Source organism: Rhipicephalus sanguineus, chromosome 10, assembly GCF_013339695.2.
Source record: "Rhipicephalus sanguineus isolate Rsan-2018 chromosome 10, BIME_Rsan_1.4, whole genome shotgun sequence".
Classification (NCBI taxonomy): Eukaryota; Metazoa; Arthropoda; class Arachnida; order Ixodida; family Ixodidae; genus Rhipicephalus; species Rhipicephalus sanguineus.
In genome coordinates this window covers 37,794,646-37,819,645 of record NC_051185.1, presented here as the reverse complement: position 1 = coordinate 37,819,645, position 25,000 = coordinate 37,794,646, and the positions used below count along the sequence as shown (strand labels likewise).

At 47.3% G+C, this 25,000-nt stretch overlaps 1 protein-coding gene and 1 long non-coding RNA gene across 3 annotated transcripts in view; both read right to left on the bottom strand.

Moving 5' to 3' along the window:
- Window positions 1–25,000, bottom strand: part of LOC119371680 (E3 ubiquitin-protein ligase MIB1) — a 526,638-nt gene that overhangs the window by 443,232 nt on the left and 58,406 nt on the right. The window lies entirely within an intron of this gene.
- Window positions 7,209–12,886, bottom strand: LOC119371682 (uncharacterized). The gene is made up of 3 exons (XR_005179272.2): window positions 12,793–12,886; window positions 11,746–11,958; window positions 7,209–7,405 (listed from the first exon to the last, which is right to left on the bottom strand). It is a non-coding gene; the product is annotated as an uncharacterized LOC119371682 (long non-coding RNA).

The window sequence follows — 25,000 nt, the reverse complement described above, 5'->3', positions numbered from 1 at the left end:
ACGAATTTTACGCAAGCTCTTTGCCTGCGTGAGATGGATGTGATGAATAAATGCATTTTCCCAAATAAAATTGCTTCAGTTTTAAAGTTAGCGCTTGTCCCGTCTATTCCTTTGACTCCACCCATGGCACGCTAATTATGTCGCGGGCGGACGGAAGCTTGAACACAAACCAGCATATCATCTCGCTGCAGACGAAGCTCGTAGTGACACGTCAGGCTATAAACACAACAAAAAAGAAAAGACCAAAGAAACTGAAGAATATATGCACGGAAGTTAGAGACTGTCAGATATTTTCCCTGTTTTCAAGACTTCCATGCAAACCCAACTCTCCGCTAGCTCATTAAAGAATAAAAACACACGACGTCAAAACGAGAGACTCGTTCAGGCTTACAGCCGTTACATGCTGTTAGAAGCCTCGGTGTGGAGAGGGCGGTAGGGGGGGGGGGGGGAATAGGGAAAAAACGCTACGCGAATCTTGCGTTTCCCTTCCTCAGCCCCGGGGGAGAGAGACAACGGCTTCCCTAGGTAGACACGTCGCAAAAGGAAAAATAGGGCAAACTGGTGTGTGCGAGAAAACAAAAGAATCCAGTGTGCAGCGGGGAAAACGGCACCGTTTTCCACTACAACAAAGAAAAGCGGAAGCACGCGATGAGCTACCTGTCAGATGCGGGGCGTCCCCTCGTGTGTCGCTTCCGGGTTCCGCTACTTCCGGGATAGGCCTTCCGGCCCGAAGGACAATCTCCGGGGGTCTCCGGAAGTCATTGCCCGTAACCGAAGGGCGCAAGCGGCCCTTCGCCCGGACTCTCGCAGAGCGCAAACGACCGTCGCAACGCTAAGGGAAGACGTGGACGCAGACAGAAAAAGGAAAAAAAAAGATAGGGAGTTTTGGGAAAGACGGGCGAGTTTCTAGTTTCACAAGGGCGATTAGGAAGCAGCCGGACGGATGATCGGTGGTCGTGAGGATACCCGGAAGAAAGAAATTCACGTTGAGAGAATCGCTGAAAAAAAAGATAGTAATAAAGAAATAAAATTTAAAACCGAAAATTTGCGACGAATTTTCGTAAGTGTAAGATGTCTGCGTGAGCGAAGAACTTTAAGGAATGTGACAGAGGCAAAGCAGTGCACGTGCACCACTTTATTACACTGTTATTATTTATTACACTATTTATTACACTGCGCGGAAAACCGATATTACCCAGCAGAATTAACACCACGCAGCATTAGCAACACTCTAGGCTGCATTAGCATTAGTATCGCTCGTATTATGCGAGCAAAAAAATAAAAAGGTAGGCTTCACAAAAACTATGGGCTTTTTCTGATCGTATCGTTCTATAGTACATTTCGTCTTGAATCTACTTTGATATGACAGTTTGTGCGGTCTACTTTACGCCGCTAAAATTTTTTATTTGCTCTTTTTTTCATTTTTTGCCCGAAATTTCGTTCTATGCTGATTGGGAAACTGCTTCTGAAGCCCTAGCCTATTTTCCGATGGGATGCTTCGCGTGATTAGTCGAAATGTTAAGCACATACCGAACGCTCTTGATAGTGATCAGCGAAAAATAGTTCTACTTTTAACTAGTCAGCATCTGATGAATTACTAGTCAACACCTTATTCACCCCCACCCGCCACGGTGGTCTAGTGGTTATGGCGCTCGACCCGCAGGACGCGGGATCGAATCCCGGCCGCGGCGGCCGCATTTTCGATGGAGGCGAAAATGCTCGAGGCCCGTGTGCACGTTAAAAAACCCCAGGTGGTCGAAATTGCCGGAGTCCTCCACCACGGCGTCCCCTCATAATCATATTGGTACAAGCCGTGACAAACAAGCAGGAATGCTCCATCGAGTCGATGAAGACGACGATCGCAAGAGCGCTCGCGTTGTTGTTGTTGGTGTTCCGCCATCTTGGCTGAAGGACTCTCGGTGTATATCTTGTAAATACATTTCATTCTTTCTTTCTTAATTGCGGGTATTCTCACGCCCGTGACATTTTGGTGGTGGTGCGGGGTACCAACACGGTATAACGGAGCTCCGAAGCGGCCGACACTTGGTTGAACCCACGATGGCAGAACAGGGTTCGGCCCCTGCAGCGGCAACCGCCACGACGACAGTTGTCCTTCCACAGCTGAAAGACCCAGGCACGTTTTGCGGGACTGACAATGTCGACATCGAAGAATGGTTGCCGATGTACGAACGCACCAGTAAGAATTATCGCTGGGACGACACTCTTATGTTGGCGAACATCCTATTCTACCTGAAAGGGACAGCCAAAGTGTGGTTCGAGAACCACGAAGCAGAAATTGGCAGCTGGGATGCGTGCAAAGAAAAGATGCGTGCCCTGTTTGGCAAATCGACTGGTAGAAAGATAGCGGCCAAAAAGGAGCTGGCGTCTCGTGCTCAGACATCGAATGAATCCTACCTGTCTTATATACAAGACGTGCTCGCCCTTTGCCGCAAAGCGGACGGCAGCATGGAGGAGTCTGAAAAAGTGGCTCATATCTTGAAAGGTACAGCAGATGACGCATTCAACCTCCTGATCTGCAAGGACTGTGACACAGTAGATGCCATCATCCGTGAGTGCCAGCGTTTCGAGACCACCAAAAGCCGACGTATTGCCCATCAATTTACTCGACTTCCAAATAGAGCAGCAACATGGTCGTGCGAAGACGCCCCCCTACCACAGGCACCACTGACTGCGGAGCACGTGACGAAGATAGTCCGACGTGAACTCGAAGCTATCTCTCCTGCCTCCACGTGCTCTCGTTCCTGTGATTCCGGCTCGCAAATGGTACCACTAGTGCACGCCATCGTTCGTCAAGAGCTTTCGAATGTTGGCCTGGACGGCCGCTCCCTCCCGATCGAATGACCGTCGTCCACCACTTTCGTACGCCCAAGGCCAGAGGTCGGTGCTTCCTCGCAATCCCGCCGAGTGGAGGACTGCTGACGACCGGCCCATTTGCTTCAACTGCCGTCGTATTGGCCACGTGGCCCGCTATTGCAACAGCCGGTGGTACTTGGCGTCAGGCGTCCTATGGGTCCAACCGTCGCCCACAGACAAATGATGGTCAATTCCAACCCCACCGTGAGTCACCTCAGTCCACCAGTGATGACGTTTATTCCATGCCGTATCGTCGGTCACCATCACCGTATGGTCACCAGTCCCGCTCGCCGCAATCTCGTCGCCCGTCGTCTCGCTCACCCCAATTCCGCCGTCCTGCATCGCCGACTTCCCACCTGTCTCGGGAAAACTAGACGATGCAGCTCCCGGAGGTGACGCTGCATCGACGATTCGCCCGCTAAATCCTCTGACCACACTGCAGACTCGACGCAACCTTATAGACGTTAAAGTGGACGACGCACATGTTGTTGCTCTTGTGGACACAGGCGCCCACATATCAGTGATGAATTCAGAGCTTCGTCGCCGCCTAAAGAAGGTTTTAACGCCGCCCACGGTGCCGCTCATCAAGGTCGCCGACGGTGGAACATTTCCCGTGCTTGGGATGTGCTCGGCACGTATTAGTGTTGCTGATCGCTCCACAGCTGTACTATTTGCCGTGCTCGAAAAGTGCTGCCATGACCTCATCCTCGGCATGGACTTTCTGTCCGCCCACTCTGCCCTTATTGACTGTGGAACCGGCTTACTTCAGCTCGACCTGCCATGTTATTACGACGCTCCAGCAACACCTCAACCACGTTTGTGTTCTATCGAGTACATCCGCCTAGCGCCTCAAGCCGTTACGTATGTGACCCTGGGCTCTTGTCCTCCTATTCCCGACAACGATTATGTGTTGACTCCTACCATTGACGTTTGGCTGGCCAGAAATCTTGCCGTTCCTCACATGGTTTTCACGGTCACGAATAATCGAGCATCTCTACCGATACTGAACTTCAGCTGGTGTGCGCAAGTTATCCCAGATGGCATGTACTCTAGCCAACGTCTCTTCTCTTGCTGACCATTCTGTTTCTGCGTTCATTGCAGACGCTTCTTTTCCCCCCGCTTCATTCTGTTCCTCACTGAAGCCCAGCTGATGGCGACATTGACAAGATGATCGCGCCTGACCTCGTTCCAGCACAGAGAGCCGATATCCAGCGTATCTTGGAATCCTTCCGGGACATCTTCGACTTTGACGACCGCCCTTTAGGTCAGACGTCGGTCGTCACTCACAAAATCAATACGGGAGACGCCAGCCCAATCCGACGACGTCCTTATCGCGTGTCCCATGCTGAGCGACAGGTAATACAGCGTGAAGTTGATAAAATGCTCACGAAGGACGTCATTGAACCATCCTGTAGTCCATGGGCATCACCAGTCGTGCTCGTAAAAAAGAAGGACGGCAGCTGGCGCTTCTGCGTAGACTACCGTCACTTAAACAAGGTCACTGCGTAAGGATGTCTACCCGTTGCCAAGGATTGACGATGCTCTCGACTGCCTACATGGGTCTGCCTACTTCTCCTCTATCGACTTGAGGTCGGGATACTGGCAGATTTCTGTCGATGACCAAGACCGTGAAAAAACAGCATTTGTGACACCGGACGGACTTTTCCAGTTTAAAGTAATGCCCTTTGGTTTATGCAATGCCCCGGCTACGTTTGAAAGGATGATGGACTCCCTGCTACGTGGGTACAAATGGTCCACGTGCCTTTGTTACCTCGATGATGTCATCGTATTCTCACCGACGTTCGAAAGCCACCTTAGCCGCCTGTCGGCAGTTCTTGAAGTTTTCAGGAGCGCAGGTCTCCAGCTGAACTCTTCCAAATGCCGATTTGGCCGCCGAGAAATCACGGTGCTCGGCCACCTCGTCAGTGCTCAAGGCGTCCAACCTGATCCTGACAAAATTCGGGTCGTCAAAGACTTCCCCATACCACGTTCCACGAAAGATGTACGCAGCTTTGTCGGCCTATGTTCTTATTTTCGACGTTTTGTCAAGAACTTCGCCCACATTGGTCGGCCTTTGACACAACTCCTGAGGAAGGATATGCCGTTTTCTTGGGGTCCCCAACAAGCTGATGCGTTTCGCAAACTTACTACAGTTGCTTACCTCCCCGCCCATCTTAGCCCATTTTGACCCGTCAGCACCCACTGAAGTTCGCACCGACGCCAGCGGACATGGCATTGGCGCAGTTCTCGCTCAGTGGCAGCAAGGGAAAAATCGCGTCATCGCCTACGCCAGTCGCCTCCTTTCCTCATCCGAGTGCAAGTTTTCGATCACTGAGCGCGAGTGCCTCGCACTTGTTTGGGCAGTCGGCAAGTTCCGACCATACTTGTTTGGCCGCCCCTTTTCCGTCATCACTGATCACCACGCTTTGTGCTGGTTGTCGTCCCTCAAAGATCCTACTGGACGACTTGGGCGTTGGGCTTTGAAGCTTCAAGAATATAGCTTTGACGTAACCTACAAGTCTGGCCGACTGCACCAGGATGCTGACTGCCTATCTCGTAATCCTGTAGATCCCCCTGACCTGTCGGCGCATGATTCAGACGCCTGCGTTTTGGCCATCTCTGACCTCACCGACATACGCAGTGAGCTCAGTGATGCCAATCTGCGGTCCATCATCCAAGGTCTACGTTCTCACGACTCCGACCCGTCCCTCGACTTGTTCGTGCTCCGTGATGGCATTCTCTACCGGCGTAACATGAGCTCCGAAGGCCCAGAGCTTCTACTAGTTCTTCCCGCAACGCTCCGCTCTACTGTTCTCGAACAGCTTCACGACATCCCAACCGCCGGACACCTCGGAACAGCCCGCATGTATGATCGCGTACGGCGTCGATTCTTCTGGCCAGGCCTTTACCGTTCTGTGCGCCGATACGTTGCATCTTGCGAGTCCTGCCAACGCTATAAGCGTCCTTCGCTGTCGCCGCCCGGCACACTTCAACCTATAGACATTCCTGCCGACCCGTTCTACCGCGTCGGCCTCGATCTCGTCGGACCATTTCCAACGTCGCTGAGTGGGAATAAGTGGATTGCCGTCGCTACTGACTATGCGACACGATATGCTATCACGCGAGCACTACCGACAAGCTGTGCAACTGATGTTGCGGACTTTCTGCTGCACGACGTCATTCTCCACCATGGAGCTCCACGTCAACTGCTGACCGACCGTGGTCGCTCATTTCTCTCAAAGGTCGTCGACGACATTCTTCGCTCGTGTTCTACGCGTCATAAGCTCACCACTGCATACCACCCGCAAACTAATGGACTCACTGAGCGCCTCAATCGCACGCTGACCACAATGCTATCTATGTATGTTTCTGCGGACCACCGAGATTGGGATAACACTCTGCCTTACGTGACGTTCGCCTACAACTCGTCACGCCACGATACTGCTGGCTTTTCCCCCTTCTATCTCTTGTATGGCCGCCATCCCACTTTACCGTTTGAAACTCTCCTACCATCAGATACCTACACTCCTACAGAGTACGCCCGCGATGCAACTGTTCGAGCTCAAACAGCTCGCCAGATCGCACGGGATTGTCTTTCTACCTCGCAGCTGTCTCAAAACTCTCGCTACGACAGCCATCACCGGGCCGTGTCCTACTCCCCAGGATCGTTGGTCCTGCTCTGGACACCTTGCCGCCACGTTGGTCTGTCATCGAAGCTCCTCTCCCGCTATTCCGGGCCGTATAAGGTCTTGCGCCAGCTTACTGACGTCACGTATGAGATCGCCCCGTTGGACAGTGCATCGTCATCGTCTGTCCCCTCTACTGACATTGTGCACGTATCCCGTCTGAAGCCGTACTTCTCCGCCCACGATCGTACTCTTCACTAAGCGCCGAGACGGCGCTCCCAGCGGCGGGGGCTATATGTTACAAGCCGTGAAAAACAAGCAGGAATGCTCCATCGAGTCGATGAAGACGACGATCGCAAGAGCGCTCGCGTTGTTGTTGTGGGTGTTCCGCCATCTCGGCTGAAGGACTCCCCGTGTATATCTTGTAAATACATTTCAGTCTTTCTTTCTTAATTGCGGGTATTCTCACTCCCGTGACACTATTAATCATATCTACTGCTTTTCGTAGAAAAGAATTCGCATAAAATGCTGACCCTAAGATATGCCACTTCCGTCTTCGTCGTCTTGCGCCACTGCTCGTATATATTTCGCTCTTAATACGAGTAAATAGCCGAGGAGGTGCGACATTTCTAAATAAATACGTGTTTTCGTATATCGTATCAACACTGACACTTTTGGCATTTTATTACGGTAAAAAATATTTCCATACTTACGCATGCACGCGTGCTGGCACTTCAGCTCTGATAAAAATGTGTTGCTGCTAGCTCTGCAAGTGTTAGCGTTGAAGCTGAACATTTTGCATTTTCCGGCAGCAGAATCAAAATACCAGGCACTTTGCCTCTGGCCACACGAAACAAATGTCGGTGTTGTCACGCACACGTTAGGGAACGTTACCTTACCGGATACTGGAAAGATATTAAAAAAAAGTATTAGTTCACTTTTTTGTAGGCTGTGACAAATAATCATTTCAAATTGAGAGCGTCATCTGCTCATGTCTAGAAAAGGCGCGGCAAACACTTGAAATTGTAAGTGGTCCAAACGAAATCTGCTTATTGGCAACGTATTACGGCTGTTTTGCGTGCTGCAGCTCAGCAAAATTGCTTTGGCATTGATACGGTGTTGTTTGAGTATATAAAATACGTATTTACAGAGAATAATTTTAAGAAGTGTCAAGGCGGCCGACCACCACAGTCGCGTGCCAGTCAGCTTCACCATCTCTTCGTCTTCCTTCACTTCATCTTCGTAACAATGTGTTGCTGGCAGGTGACCACCCAATTGAGCTGGTCATGATATGTTCCAGGTACTGCACCATAAAAATTCTTTCTCGAGGTTGCCTAACTTGCTTGAACAGGGACGCATTTGCTGGTTACAAGAATACGTGCTTTGAGATTTCATTTAGCGACAGTGCATAAAGGACTCTCCTTGAAAGATGTCAGCTATATATCTTTCAAGCAGCTATATAGGAAGCACCGGCTATGCCACTATTCGTCATTCTGCGCAGAAGCGAAGTACCTGATAGATATATGTGAGGCATTGTGTGCACATTGTTGATGCGGTGGTTGATGACGATGAAGATATATGGCGGAGCCCATTGTAATGGGTTGGAAGCTTTAAACGACCCACTAGTTACGTAATTCGTATTGTATGAAGCCCGGCCGTTCTTTCACTCTCCTACCACGCTATGTAACATATGTTAACGTCACAAAGACAGAGAATGGGGGAAAGAACTTTGGTGGGCCCCTGAGGAAATAGATCATGGGGGATTATGGGCTTCCTTGGCAACTAATACAAATACATTTGCGACGTACCCACTAGGCTATAAATTATCATTTTTATGATGTGGGGAAGCAGCCACTATGCCATTTTTCGCCATTCTGCGGAGAACCGTGGTACCCGCTACACATCTGTAAGGCATTATGTGAACTTTATTCGTGCTGTGCCCCATGACAATGAATTATGGCTAGGCCCTTTGTAATAGATTGGAAGCATTAAACGACACACTCGTTGCGCAATTCGCATTGTGTGGCGCCTTGTTACAGAAATGGCGTTGTGTGACGCCTGGTTGTTATTTTGCCGTTCTACCACGTTATATTACACATGCTAATGTGGTGCTTTTCTGACATGAAGCCTGTGTAGGGTCTTCTTGCTACGAAGTTTCAAGCACCGGCATCGCTCTATGGTAGAATACTGGGCTCTTACGCAGTGGACCCAGGTTCAAACCCCATTGAATCCTGGATTGTGAAATCCAGGATTGAAAAAAAAAAGCGAAATGTTATTTCGCTTTTTTCTTATTTTGCACAATAGCGGTTACGGACACCGGCGGCATCGCTGGGCAACTACGGCGCCAAAAACGGCTGTTGTGATCTCATAACAGCTTTCGCTGTAAAAGAACGGCAGTTCTGCGTGCAACGCGCAGCGCAGTCACAGCGAAAGCTGGAAGAGCGGCCTTCCAATAGGGAACCAAAGCTCAAGTTTTCGGCGTGACGACAGCGCCGCGCCAGCCGCGCTGCGGCTCTGTCGGAAAGCTCTGAACCTTCGCGCGGCCGACTCAGCCCCTTTTACGGTAGCGGTAGCGCACGTGCGCACGCGTTCTTCTCTCGGTGCGGGTAACTGGGAGGCCGTCAGCTGGGTACGTTGAACCAAGAGGCTTGCTGTGCGAAGCTGCGCATTTCCACGATGGCAGAAGCGACCCCGCGGAAGCGCAAGCGTGGTCCGAAGTATTGCGGTTTAGTGGCCAGCCACAACAGTGCAGACAAGGCACACGATTCACGTGTTAAACTGTATCGGTTCCCGGGCGTGCCGCACGAGAAATAAAGGCGGCAAGCGTGGATAGCTGACAGCGCTGTCTCGCCTTCTATTTTGGCTTTCTGAGTTCATCGCTTTCGTTCGTTCCGACTACCTGAATCGGTAAGTAACGGGGCACAATGCACGCAGCGACTGCAGTAATGATTACTCGCTGTCTTCTCGCATTGTTAAAGTCCAGTTACGGTTGTAGGTGAAGCAACTTTGTGTTTTGATTCCCCGTGCTCGTGAGACCTACCCGTCGTTGTTGAACGTTCACATTCGCGTTATACCGTTAGCGTTGCGCGGTTGGTTGAATTCAACTGAACTCCGCACATTGTCAGAAGTTCAGCGCCTGCATTTCACGCGTCGGGAAGGCTGCTTTATTACGCCGGAACGGACGTCTGTGCATTTTCAGCATGCTTTGACATCGTTCTTCAGGTTAGCTTTGTTTTTGTCACTTTATTGGGGTGATATATATTTAAGCCGCTGAATATAACTGGCACTTAATACATGCTTTGCAAATGCAACCTTGAAGTAACCACCTTCTGACTTTTTGCGATTTTCTAGCCGCGTTCACGCAACAGGTTTTATACGCCTGTCAAGTCGGTATCATAAAAAGAGACTGCAAGCATGACGCGAGAGCCGAAAAAACGAGGCGAGCAGTTCATCTTGCTTCACAGTGGTTGAAGCTCAGCTAGCTGCCTCGCGTCTTAATCGGCGGGTGATTCTCCAGCGCACGGAGGACTTGACTCTAAGTTTCTCAGGAAGCAGTGCCATGGCCGTATAATCTTTTTTTCGCACGCCGCAAACGTTTGTTCACGAAAGTACACGGCTGCTACTGTAAGCATGCCATATCAAAACAACAATCATATGATTCGTAGTCCACGCCGCAGAACATCGATAGTGTGTACGGCTTCATTTCGGAGTGCATGTGGACCATTATTCATCTTTAACGTGACAGAATGAGACTTACCTCGAGGTATACGTCCTACACGGTGTAATCGCGACTTGGGAAATGCATTTCGCTTTGAGTCGGGCGTGGTTGTCGTCGATCGTCTGCTCTTCACCGTTAACGTGATTGACGAGCCTTCCTCATTTTATCAAGTTCGCTTTGCGGAAGTGCCAGTCAAGCTTGAAGATCCTCATGAAGCCGCACTTCAAGCTTGAAGATCCTTTTGAAGCCGTACATTGTGAGACGCCGCAAGTGCACCGCGAGAGCTCTGCACGTGCACGGAAGCGAGCGGCAACGCGGTGGAGAGAAGGGAAAACGCTCGCTGATCACGCCCCAGTTTCTCTTTTTCTGCCAGAGATGGCGCTGCCTGTCAAGAGCAGCAGCGCCGCTAAGCGTTGCTTGGGAAGCCTATAGGGCCCGTTCCAAACTCTTTTGGGGCAACTAATAAAGGTACACTTGCAAGGTATCCACTACGCCATAAAGCATAATTTTTGAGAAGTGGGGAAGCACCCACTATGTCACTCTTCGTCTTTCTGCGGATAAGCGAGGTACCTGCTACACATCTGTGGCGCATTAAGTTCACTTGGATGCTGCTGTATGCGGCTGATGACGATGCACAATTATGGCTGAGACCTTTCAAGTGGGTGGGAAGATTGAAAGCGCACACTCGTTATGCAATTCGCATAGTGTGAGGCCTAGCTGTTATTTTACCCTTACATATGTTAGCGTAAGTTAGCATATGTAAGTGTGTTAGTTACTAATGTTACATATATTACATTACATATGTTAGCGCAATTCCTTGCCCGAGATGACGCCTGTGTAGGATTTTTTTTTTTTCAAAGCAGTTTCAAGCAACAGCGTGGCTCTGTGGTACAATACTCGGCTGCCACGCCGAGGGCCCCCTCTTGGTTAGTAGTTAAACGAATAGAGTTTACAGCGGGCTCTAGAAAGGGCGCTCCGCTAGCTTTCGCTGTGACCAGGCTGCTGGTTGCGTGCAGGCCTGGCGTTTCTTAAAATGACCGGGTTCAGCGATGCTTTTAGGCGTGTAATCGACAGGCACATGCACCCTGATAGTGCCTCCTTCTCTCTTCTTTCTTTTAGTCTTTTGATTTATCATCCCTCAGTGTAAAGGGTAGGAAAACGGACGTGCGTCTGGCTGAACTCTCTTCCTTTCTTCCTTCTCCTCCTTTATGAAGAGAGAGTTTTCCTTCACTCAAGAATTATGCGAATTCCCGCTGTGCTTCAGTTGCCAAAATCAAGTTCACAGCGTAACACTCGTGCCATCCAACACCCTCTCTTTCCCTCACTTCCTATGGTGTGTAAGCTCCCTTCGCCACTGCCTATTCGCTGTTACTTATCTGCTGGGTTAATGGCCTTCTTTGGCGTAACCTTTTGCTATGGTAGAAGCGCATTCAAGAGGAATAACCGCTCTCAATATAACTGTTTACGCTTTCGTCAAACGAAACCATAACTAAAAAAAGATATTTTTCTACACAATTATATACGTACAGAGCTTTTGTCGACGATCGCACATTTCGCGACACTTGTCTCTTGTGACGAAGCGGTTGTGGCCAGCGCAGCACAAACCAGCACTTGTCGGTCTACAAATCTTTTCGGTTGTGTCGAAATACCACTCTTTTGTTATCGGTTGGCAGCCACCGAAAAATGGTGGCTTGCTGCAGTAGTCTGGTAGTTTCAGTTCTGGTTTCTTCATGCCCAAGACTGAAATAACAACAAAAGGTCAGATTATTAGAGATTACAGTTGGGCTAGTTGGTGTGAATCGACTTGAGACATAAAAATTAAGCGCGATGAAAGACAAATAATAAGATCAACGAAACAGACAATACGCGGTGCCGCGTCCTGTCTGTTTACTTCAGAGTGTACATAGTCTCTTGTTTCATAGCACTTATTAGTTACGTCTCAGGTGACTTTAGTATGTACACAAAGGTGGATTACATGGTGACATTGATCCTTTTAACCGCCCTGTGAAATGGACAACCACTGCTACAGCGTATATGGCAAAGAAACCTTTATATTCTTTTCACTAATGTGCACATGTGTCTTTAGCAAGAAGTTAGAAATGTTTGCTAATAACCTCAAAAATAGCACGGGTGAGGCAGACTTACTGACAGACAAGGAAGCGGCTAAAAGGGATGCGCTGTGAAGAATGCTTTGCGCCGAACGATATGTAAGAAAGAAGACATTTACGCATTTCTGCGTTCGCGCTTGGTATGCAGCGTTTCGTCATATATACAACAGATTCGAAAAGTATTTTACACAGAAATTGTCAGCCGTGTGAACACACACTGGACCTCTCAGCTATTTTACTGTATTTGGGCCGCAGTCATCCACCATCTGCAACTTGCGTAGCTTGAAGTGATCGACAGAAACTCTTACCAGGAGCTTATTGTTTAGCACAGGCAGGGACATTCGCCACGTGTACCAGCCAAACCGATTTCTTCACAAAAAAAAAGAACAATAATTCGCTGAACGCACGATCGGCGAAATAAAAGGAGTTAGAACGATAGAGACACGCTCTTATCATATTCACTTACTAGAAAACGTGCCATGGATACATGCAGCAGAGACAAGAAGAGCAAGAAAGCCGCCTAGCGTCCTCATCGCTTGTAGATTCCTGAAAACTTTTTCAAGCATAAAGTTGTTTTCGATAAACGTAGCACAATACTGTGCTCAACATTTATGCTGTTGTCGTTTTCAGGTAGGGAGAATCGTAAGGAAACAAAATACGCAATTGTGAGCTTGCAGAAAGAGTGATGGCTTATCAAAAGATGGCGTACTTTGTTTACGCACATATGACTGACGTGACGCATTAGAATACAGCATGACCTTCCCGAATTTTTTGAAACGCCAACACATGCAAATGCAAAGCAAATAAATTTTTTTATGCTGGCGACCTCAGGCGAGCGCTCATATGCGACGCAAAAATACGCAGGTATTTAGTCATACAACGTGTGAGAAGGAAGAGTCACGAAAAATAAAGTGATAGGGCATGCTTGTAGGTAAACAAATGTATTTCGGAAAAGAAACACATGGAATAAAAATGTATGTTATTTCTCAAGTGGTGTATATTGGAGGGCCTTCGAACGTGGCTGCATTGTTCATGTGGCCGAAGTTTTGCCGAAGAACGGCTACAGCTGCTCTCTGTTTGAACGCGACCCTTTTTTTAGTGGCACGAGTATCTTGTTTTTCTCCCAAGGATATACGGTCGAGTACATACTTCCGGTTATAGGAATATTCATAAAAATTCTTCAAAAAACAGAAATCGATGGTTGTGTTTAAGAGTTTTATGGCGGTAGCAATTACATCGACACTCTCAGCGGGTTTTTGCCATCGCTGTCATGTCCCGTGTATGTACTCATATATATAAAAAAACGATGAAGAAAAAGTATCCGAAGCTCCCGACCGCGGATTCGAACCGATGACCTCTCGCTCCGCAGCTTGCCACGCTAGCCAACTCTGCCAGGCGTCATGCGCCTGCCGCCATACTAAGGGCGAGCTATTTATATATACCATTTATCGTCGGCGGTACGCAGATCCAAAAATGTTTGAAAAGCCGGGTGAGTTCATGATTCTAAAAGACTTACTCAGACTTAACACAACAGAACGGTATTTTCGCAGCAGATCAGGAGGTGCTTCAGCGTGTTCTATCACCCGCCAGATGTTGCGAAGGTCGCGCTTTAAAGGGACACTAAAGAGAAACAATGAATTGGTTTATATTGATAAAGTGTGCTGGGAGAACTCTTGTGTAGTTTATTTCACCACCACAGAGGAGAAAACCAAGTTATTATTAGAGGAGAAAACCAAGTTCAAAGTTCATTATTAGAGGAGAAAACCAAGTTCAAAGTTTCATTTTTAAATTTCGCGCCCAACTTCGTAATTCGTGACGTAAATGATTTCAAAGAGCATTTAACGTATTTTGGCGCCACTGGCTCGACGAAATTTCCACAAACTCGTCATGTCAAGTCTCTGGCCCCCTCAGAGGACAATGTACTTCGATTTAACCGATTAGAAACTACGTAGGCCCAAGAAGGCGCCGTCAAAAATATGCGACGTCACGGCAAATGGTGCGGGAATTGCAAGGTGGCGTCGCCACCTGTATTTTCTTTTTGTGCGTTTTCTCGCCTATTAAGCGTTTTCTCGCAGAAAGCGTGGTGTCTTTGGTATCGTGGAAGACTACTTTACTAATGCGAGAAAAATCGTTTTGCTCTTGAGTGTCCCTTTAAGCAACGCTCCTAGATTTCCTTTCACTTTGAACACGGCCCTTGAGATCCGCACGAACAAGTAAAAGTAGCGCCTTTCTGTACCCATTCGCGATGTGGAAAGAGCACACAATATGTCGAATGCAGTTTTCAAAAAAAAAAAAAGAAGAAGAAGAAATATTTGAGAGCGTTCTGCTGGGCATAGTAGACACTTGCAGCGCACTGCTCAAACACAAAGTAACAACTGTGACCGTTTTTAGTTCGCGTTTCATCTGTGCATACCTGTGCGTTCTTTTTGAGCGTCCTTCTTTATGTTTGAACAGCGCGCTGCAAGTGTCGAGCTGTGACAGTTGTTAGTTCGCACCCGTCCTGTCTGTGTCCTTCTGATGCATCCTTTGTGCTTGAGCGCCGAGCAGCGAATTTCCAGCTGTTTGTGGTTGTACATGCGCCATTCAAGTTTCTCGCTATCACTTTCATTGCTTCGCCCGTGCGGCTAAACCGTGACTTTTATTCGACGCGCATGATACCGGAGCATGACTTCACTTATGATAAGGTCCGACTAACTGTTAGGGCAATTAGTGAAACTTACCCAGGCGGAGCAGATCTAAACCACACGCTTCCTTGCGCGTGGCCTCAGAGATCCTCTTCGGAAGTACGTGAAACACACCAGAGAACACGAACGCCGACGCGAGAGTAAGGGGTCGCTCATATGGATAAACAAGTGCGGCTTCATAGCTATTCTTTTGCAGTACGCGATTGGTAATGTGAAGAAACACTACGGTTTCAAAAGTATTTCCCTGAGGTACGGCATCGGTAATGTTTGTAAGTAACTACGGTTTCAGTAATGTTTTATGCCTTAATAGGAAACATCCTTGCATCAAGAGTTAACTGGTTGTGTTATCGTAAGGTTACGGCAATTTTTTTAAAAGTGTAAGTCAATGAGCAGGATCGCCTCCGGGACATTTAGCTCGTTAGCCGCTTTTGGAGTCTTTTTGAGACATCAAAACTGTATACTTTTCGCATAGAACTACAGACGCACATTTTAAAGCCATTGTCAGCGCATAGATGTTTTGAAGAAGTTGAAGTTTTTGTATAGCCTTGGCCAGCTGATTTAAAGGCAGGGTTCTTGTGTATTGCGGTCCTCCGGGTGCTGACTCATGCGTCGGTTTTGAGATGAACGTCCTGACACCCAGCTACCCAAGATACATCTTCAGTGCACCTGAAAGGAAAAAAATTCAATTTGATCGCGATGGTTTCCAATCCATCCGCCACGGTGGTCCAGTGGTTAAGGTGCTCGACTGCTGACCCACAGGTCGCGGGATCGAATTCCGGCAGCGGCGGACGCATTTTCGATGGAGGCGAAAATGCTCGAGGCCCGTGTACTTAGATTTGGTGCACGTTAAAGAACCCCAGGTGGTAGACATTTCCGGAGCCCTCCACTACGGCGTCTCTCATAATCATATCTTGGTTTTGGGACGTTAAACCCCAACAGTTATTATTATTATTGTTAAGGTTCCCCGTTCTTCTTGACTGTGTGCGTGTACGTTTTAGGCTGGCACTCAAATGTACATTGCCCCAGACTCGCGCCTTTTAAAAATATTGCGCATTGTAATCCCACAAAAAAGATATTTCAGCTAAGGAGACAAATAGTTGGAAGCGCGTGTTTATGCCAATGCTTGTCGTGTAAAGTTCACAAGGAGTACGCTTGTCTGCAATTAATTGAATATTGCCATGAGGTTGCCGCGTAAGTTTCAACCTAGGCTATTGGGATGAAGGTTTACGACAGGCTTAAACTATACAGCGATACAGGCTGAAACTGTGCATCTCAGAACCACTGAAAACGCATAGCTATATGTCTGCGATAGTGGAACAAGTGTTGAAGGGCGAAGTTAGCGGAGAAATAGAGTGGCTATCTTAAGAAGGGTTTTATTTCGTGAAAATGTTATATCTTATGGTATAGCTCTGGCGCACGTATCAGAAAAGCTCAGGAAACGTGAGACAGATCCCAAGCATTGTGGGAATTTATTTCATGCGAAGCAGCCAGCGATTAGCTTTCTAAGCGGGACTTTTAGATGCGAAGTATCTTAAGGCGGAGCTCAATCCGGTGGTGGTGGTGGTGGTGGTGGTGTGCGGCGTGACCACCCTTACTGCGCATGCGCATACCCTCTCCACACACCTCCTCTCCACTCACCCTCTCCCCTTCCCCTCTCCAATTCCCCTCTCCCCTTCCCCTCTCCGCTTTCCATCTCCCCTTCCCCTCTCCCATACCCCTCTCCCCCCCCCTTTCCACTCTTCCTCTAAAACGCGGGCTAGACATGCCGAAATTCTCTCCTGCGTAACGCCGCGATGAGCTCGAGCGCATGCGCGTCCCCTCCCCTTCTCTCTCCTCTCCTACGCTGCCCCCCTCTCGCCCGCCTGTCGACCGCGTTCCACGCTCTCCCTGTGGGAATTAACGGCCAGGCTACATGGAAGATACGACGCGCGTAGCGTCCCTCTTCGCGTTCCACGACGCGAGGTCGGTAGCATGCCCAACAAACGCCAACGGAACGCGATCGTGCAAGTGCTCCAGCTTCGCATCGCCTCATGGTCCCCTTTAGCGGGAGATGGTGTAATTTTTTGATTTAGGCCGAGTCTTACGAGGTGGATCCAGGTCATTGTATAAACTTAGTAGTTGCGCGTACATCGTGGGCTTACCAGACACGCCGACTACACCAGCATGCACGGGGTACCTCATGGCCCGGCGTAATACCGGCACTCACATTAGGCAGATAGGTGTCCGAAATGCAAGCTACGTTGCGATGGTGTGTATATCATGAGTGACAGTCGTCGACGTATTCGAGCATCGCTTGACTAAGCTGGTGGAGTCAAAGGTACACATATGTAATGCTTATTACATTATTATAAAATTGATTAGCCAAAACTACAAACAATATTGGCGTTGTCCGGTCATGAACCTTGCATACGGTCTTTTTTTCGTAGCACTTTACGTACTAGCCTGGTTCTGTGGTAGAATACTTGGCTGTCATGCAGAATGTCTGCGTTTGATTCCGGCTACAGCCGTGATTTTGTAATATTTGCTTTCGTTTGGGATATTTCCCCCCACCGCCAATTCCGCCGACGCTGGCACCCCATTTTCTGCGGCACGGGCTCCTTCACTCTGTCCCGTTAAGATTTCCAAACTCTGGGTGGATGTGAACCGTGAATCACCTGTGGCGCATACCCGCGTACCATAGGCCGCAGTATGCGGGTCATGGTATGCGGGTATCATTTCCTTTCCACCAGTCACGTGCGGCACATACCCGCATACTGCGGTGCCGCACGTGTCTGGTGGAAAGGATTCCATGACGACGCGGCTGGCGAGTCGTATTATTCATGTCATGACTAGAGGCCGGATTTCAGGTATTAAAAAAGCGCATTTTCAGCGCCAAAACTAGGCAGGCAAAACAACGTTTTAGGCCTCCAACGCCGTAAATGTTGGGAGAATAAATTTCTAAATAAATCCAAATATTTTAAAAACAATGACGTGCGCGACGTGTATCTACGACAGAAAAGCAAAAAAAAAAATATTATTGATTATGATTGCACAAAGGCACCAACAGTTGAACGAAGCCGTGCAATTGTTATTTTTCGCGCACGGTTCGCGGAATATGGTTCGCGGTATGAGGAATGTCTTGTAGCATCGTGCTTTCGGAAATAAGGACACAGGAAGGAACGACAATACGACCCAAGGGCTCATATTTAGCAATATTTTATTTCCGGTAACGGTCAAACATATAGGCACACAAAAGGACGTCGAAGAGACATGATGGCTTCCTTTTCTGTCTCACACAACCTGAAATTAAGCCGAAGACTACATATATGAAATACAAGTATACACGATAGGTAATGTACTGCAGATGAACTTAGTCGTCAAGGAACGCATAAACATTCGATTTTTTGGGCCAGCAAGGCCTTGAAGATTTCGCAATACAGCGGTCATCGGCAGACGTGATGCGCTGCGCCTCAACTGTTTATCTTACAGATTGCAGTCAGTTTCTGTAAATAATGATGATGTCGTCCAGGGGCGGCTGGGATGCACACGTTTCGTATTGAAGTGCTAAGAACGATGTGCATATGTCGTGCAGTCCTGTAAGTTCACTGTCTACTCTGTTAGAAAGTGATACAAGGCGGGCTGGAACTAATACGACTCGGCCAATCTTGAATTTGATAAAACGTGTTTTCAGGGAGAGTCTCCATTTTATTGACACTCTACCTGTGCTTTCACGTTCGGTTTCTTTAACACCTTTACAATGTTCACAGTCGGATCTTACTAAGTGTTGTTCCTGTGAAAGTGCCTGAGTTTGCAAACGGTTTTAAAGTCGCAAAGTTATTGCTGCTGTTTTACGCGTTTTTCCTTTGCATATGTGTATGCTATTTACAACTCATTTATTACTGCTCTTATTCAGAGATACATACAAGTCTAGCTTTATTGAAACAAGGAAATTTCATTATGCTCACAGCTTAAAAGCAGTTTCTATACCTGAACGTGCTACAAAACCAACAAATTAATCGTAGTCGTAGGTGGAATAGTCTTTGGCAAATAGTTCTGATAAAGGCTATTATATGCCCTAAGCTGTAGTGTGCTCTCCCGTGAAATAAGTTTCAAAACTGCCACATTAATTTCAGCCTCTGTTAATTGTGCATCATGGCTTGGTTCACTTGATTGCAGTTGTAAAGGTAAATCAATATAATATCCGAGTAAAGTCGAAAAACACAAAAGCGCCAGTTTATTTTCCGGAAAGGTCGCAATACTACGTTTAAACGTGCACAGGTCCTTTATACTTTTCGAAATGTTTTCCAGAACCAGTGAATTTATTTCGTCTAAATATTGTAGCAAATGTCCGTCGAAAGTAGAAGTGTATCGGGTTCTGTGCGCTAACGGCGAAGCAGCCCAAATGGCCAGATTTGGCTTATGCAGAGGGTCCTGAAGTGGCGCTGGGTGTTCTCGGCAGACCATGCTGGTATTCAGGGTCGGGTGGGTAGTGCTCATACAAATGGAGCTGCTGGTTATGATTAGTCGGTGTGCGGCACATAATGTTTCGATGAGTATTGCACCTACACCGGAAATATTGGGAGAAACAGATGCGCCTGGTTGTGCAAAACGGGGCGGCGCTGGTGTACCGACCTCGGCATGCAAACAGGGTGCCGCAAGATTGCCCTGTATCCGTCTTTGAAAATGGGCAGTGTTCAGAGAAACGAGGGGTAAAGAACAGGAAGAAATATAGCTAACGCTGAATCTCAACTTGCCTTTTCGTGCTTTACAGTCCTTGTTTGTGCGAGCGCTGCACGATTTCGAAGATTAAAGGGCATCAAGTAGCTCAGTTTGCGTTATTATTTTCTGTGAAAACCAGCCCTTAACGGTAAGGCTGCTCTTCTTGATTGACTGGCTTTGCTAGTGGGAACGGGTACAGGGGGGTAACCGGGTCCGCCGGTATTACCTGGAAGTACAGGCTTAACAGGTGGAGCTGGTTTTACAAGGGGCGTTGGCCTGCTTGGTCTCGCGGGCGAAATGGATGGAGCTTGACTACCAGGCAAAGGTGAGCTGGGTGGGCCCTGTGAAGTGGGTGTACCAGATTGGACTGGCTTTCCAGCTTGGATTGATTGGCTTGACTGCGTGGTCATGGTGGGTGGTATTACGGTACCAGGGAGATTTGAGCTATGTGTACCCGGTAGTGTGGGTGTACCAGGTGGAGCTGGTATTCCAGCTGGGTTTCCATAGCTTGATTGCGCGGGTGGGGTGGGTTTGGACTGGACGACCAGTGATAGTTGAGCTGGGTTTGCCCTGTGGCGTGGACGCACTAGGTAACCCTGGTATACCATTTTGCACAGTTGGGCCTGCTGTGCCCTGGGCGATCGGTGGGCTAAGCGGCATGGACGGGCCAGTTGGATTCAAAGGACTAACAGGCCCCATAATGTTTGGCCCTGTTGGTTTTCCATTAGGCGGCAGCTCGTTTGGATGCTTCTGTTCACAGTTGAAACAGGCCATCGTAGACTGGTTATCTAAAAGCAAAAAAAAAGCGTGTTATCCATAAGAAAAAATGCTTCTCATTTAAAATCGGATATTTAACGTAATACTGAGTGCTTATGTGGCCAAATCTTTATGTACGCAATATAGTACAAGTCATACCGCAGTGAAAACCGAAGTTACTGAAAAACCTCACACGAGATCATGTATGCTCGCTTCGACACAGTAAATGACGGCATGGTTCTATGCATCATGCAACATAGCTGCATTACCACAACGAACGTTTATTCGTTTGTCTGTTAGAAAACACCTCTACTTTACTGTTTATAAATAACTCCACTGATGTGCTCATATAACCACGCTTGCTTTTTAATCCGTTTTAATTTCCGAAGTTGTTATCCTCTATATATAAAGTGGCGTGGATGTGCAGTATTCGGAAAAAAAAGTTTACATTTACGTGACAAAGACACAAAAATATTTATAAAGAAATCTGGATTACTATTTCAGCGATTTCGGCAGGAAGAAATTATCCTAAAATTTATTTCCTAATAGTTGTCTGTGTGAGACACCTTCGTAGTGTGAAAGGTCATAATCTATTCATGTGTTTTATGGGAATGCCGCCAAATGGCCTAGTCGAGCGAGTTTCGCTGTGTAACTCCGCGGGGCCTTGAAGCGAAGAACGCATACCCCGGGACAAGCCGTGCGAAATTCAGTTGTGGCGTTGCAGTTGCGCACAAGCCTACAGCGAACGCGTTCGTCAGATCGCCTGTCTACCTCTGCGAATGCTCTTCCTGAGCGTCCGACGTGAAAACGCAAGGAGCGCGCACATCTGCTAGCAGGGCATTAACAGGGCAGCAGGCGAGCGCGAGCGTCTGTTGTTGGTTTAGGGGCCTGGCGTTTCTCGCGTCTACTGTGGCGACGGCTTCGGAAACTGACAAAACGATGGTAGTGAGCGCACCCAGTAGGGAGCGTTCGACTAGCCATATCGTTCGGTTGGCAAACGGTGTTTCGGTACGAGGCTAAACAACACGTAAACAAGGATAACCAAGTAAACAAGCTTTTACTTGCATAATCGGGCCTAGCCGAGCCAAGCTGCTGCCATTTTTTTTAACAGTTCGGGAGCTTAGGCCTTAGAAATTTAGTGGACTGAAGTTACTTGGTTATAATAGTTATGAGTTGAGACGGAAGGTCTATGGCGCGCAAGGACCTGGGCATTGCACACGTAGAATGAGACCTTTAAATATGTTATTGTCCTCTGAAACTAGTTTATGCACCTTAGCACCATATAGGAGCCAACGTTATGGTTGTGTCGTCTTGTTATATATTAATTAGTTAAAAGTGTCAATTGTGCTAGTTAGAAATGTCAGTTGACACTTCTTTGTAGCCCTCAATGTCATGTATCCGCAAAGATGAAAGAAACGCGCAGCTGCGTGCCTCAAGCCACAAGGGGCTCGGGTGGTCATTTGACCTGTTGCACGATTTCGTGTCGACGCTGGCTTTTAGCTGAAGCTAACGTCCGCATTAGGTTTTCGCCTCAATGATAGATTGAATTACTCTTGGTAGAGTTCATATTTCTTTGCAGTAAGTTAGTTTTATGTAATCTTCCATGTTTGACCTCTGCATTGTTTACAGAGGTCAAATATGGAACTCAAGGAACCCACTTGCAATAAATGTACGAGACAAGTGAGGCCCAACATTTCTATGGTCCTATAAACGTGATACATGGTAAGTTACGCTTATCACCATGTGAAGACGCTTCTCGGAAAGCCCGACTATATAGTATGTCTGCCCGATTTAGAATTTTCTATTTTTGCCGAAGTGAAGAGTTTATCGAATAAAAAGGCGTATGACTTTGCCACAGTTATGCAAAACAGAAAGAATCAATTTTGTTTGCCAGAGTCTTGAATAATGCAGCTGCGTTATCATAACTTGGCGCGTAAGAAATGAGCTTTCGGTAGAGCGACCACGAATATAAAGTGCTGAGATAGCATTGAACGAAGGATTTCGCTGGAGTAGGAGTTGCTTCCCTGACCAAGTCAAGCAGTAAGTCAAACGTAAGCTCCAGGCACATATCATTGTTTGAAGCGATGTCACCACTTATTGCCTTTGTCGCCGCCTGAACTTCTGTATTTTGTTTTAGGTCAGGACAGCGGAGTGACTGCGCCGTATGTGTTGCATCACATTGATTGCCAAGCCAACAAAATGTAATGCATATTGAGAAATATAAACACTTACAACTGCATGTGTCCATGCACTTATCCATTGAGGCGAAGCTGTTACTTCCTTTCCCGCAACCTTTCTTTGGGAATTGTACACATGTGTTATTTTTGAAACTAAAGAAAAAGTGTTTCCTTTGGAAAAGACATGTATCTCGAATGGGGTCCGCGCTGCAGAGAGGCGTCGGCTTCATTTTCGCTGTAAATAATAATAGATTGGTGGTTAGATACACTATGCACTAGTACCTTGAATTCGCAAAAATTTATAAAAGTTGAAGAGAAGTCTATTTCTTGACATTCACATCGCACTACGGGTATAAGGAGGGGAAATATAGTTTTTTTAGAATGCGCGTAAAACCTATTTCACACGATGCGAACTTAAATACCTCGGTCATGGGTCATGGCAAAAAGAGGCTTTTAACGAGGCGACTTGAGTAAGGGCGCGTTCGGATAGTGCTATATCGCAACGGAACAGTTACCTAGCTTTCCTGCCCATAGCTTGTGGATAAAAGTTCAGATCCCGGAAAGCAGCCCTGTGCAGTGTAGAGACACACCATCTGTGAGTGTATATGGGAACCGGAGCGTGACATTCAACGCGGACACTGATTTTTCGTCAGGCCCAGCCCATGAACACTTCTGCTGTTAAGAGCGTTCCTTCTTGAACAGTATCTAAAGTTTGTTGGGGTTCAACATGTTATTAGCTCAACATTGAAGGAAGGTTCATACTTCTTAATAAAATCAAACGAGAAATTTCTTTGCAGCCTATTTAAGCAATCTTATGGAAACGATTTTCCGCGTGGAGATGTGTTACCCGACGCTTTTTGAATTACGCGATAGCATCATGTCTTCTCTTCTAATAAACTTTCAACTTTTCAAAGAGGTGACAGTTTTACAAAGCCTAAAAATAACAAAGACAGAGCTTTCGAAACACATGTCTTCTGACGCAGAACAATCATTAGGTTTCTACTCACGGAGGCACACCGACCGCACTTCAATTCACTCGCCAAAGTAGTTGCCGTTGGTATTAGTGCACGTGTTGAACGTGAACATTTTGCAGAATTTTGTGAACACATCAAAGTACCAGGCATATTTCAGAACGCCACCGGCAGCGATGGTGGGTAGCGTCAGGCACTGCTTCGAGATGGCCTTAGCGCGTGCTGAAAGTATATAAAATATGGTTAACAGCGTCGTTGTCATTAGAAAGCGTGACCAAGCTTAGAACGCGTTCTAGTGAATGTGTTAAAAATTGTCTATGTACTTATCGTTCAACAAAAATTGTATAATTTTCCATAAGTTAGAACATATTGTCGGTACCCGCCATTGTAGATTAGCGGTTAAGCTCGAGGATACAGGTTCGATTCCAGACTATGCTGGCTGCATTTCGAAGCGTCGAATTTAAAAAAAACGCCCGTAAACTTAAAATTGACTTCAGGTTATAGAAACTCAGGTGGTCCCAATAGCAAAGTGCCACCACTACAGTGTGCCTCATAAGCACATATCGAGGTTATGGAACGTAAAACCCAGGAACTCAATTTTTAAGTTTTGTTGTTGTGTTTCAAGAGATTGAATTGCGTTATCAAGTATTTAAAATGCGTCTAGTCTCACTTAAGCAAAATTATTGCCGTTGTTTTCGAACCCTCATGAGGATGTTGAGAAATTGCTAGCTCTGTTCAAAAATTTGTCATCACTTCAAGCCTCCATCTTTTACCAACTTGGTCACGAGAATGTTGAAAGGCGTGTCATGCCGTAGGTTTTCAATATTGGAGCACTGCGAAAGAAGTTGCAGGATGCTTCACCTTCGCCTTCAAGAGTAGAACGCGAGAGCGTAATCGGACCCTGTTCGCATTGCCTTCCCAATCGCTAACCTAGCGTCGCTTCTCGTGGACACCTAAACCATGCAGAAAAGAAAGGAACATCCTTGCGCTAGTAAATTGGCCATTTGAAACTATCCTAGAATGCCTATTGAATGTGCAGGTGCGAAGTGCCCACTACGACAAAATTCTTCCTTTTCTGAGTTGGCGAGGTATCCATTGCGCGTCCGTAAAGCGACACGCGCCCTTGTGTATCTGCACACGTTGTTGAGGCTGTTGTTCATAATGATAATTAATTATGCCTGAGTGCTTTGTAGCTGGTGGGTCTTTAAACAAACAACTCATTGCGCAATTCACATGTTTTGATGCCTGGTGTGATTCTGCGCTTCTGCCACGCAATATTATCCTCGCACCACATAAGATCAGTGATGTACCGATGACTTTCATTTGGAGCAATTTTTGGAAGCAGCTAAATTATTTTGGAGCACTTCGGAAGCAGCGAAAATTTCCAT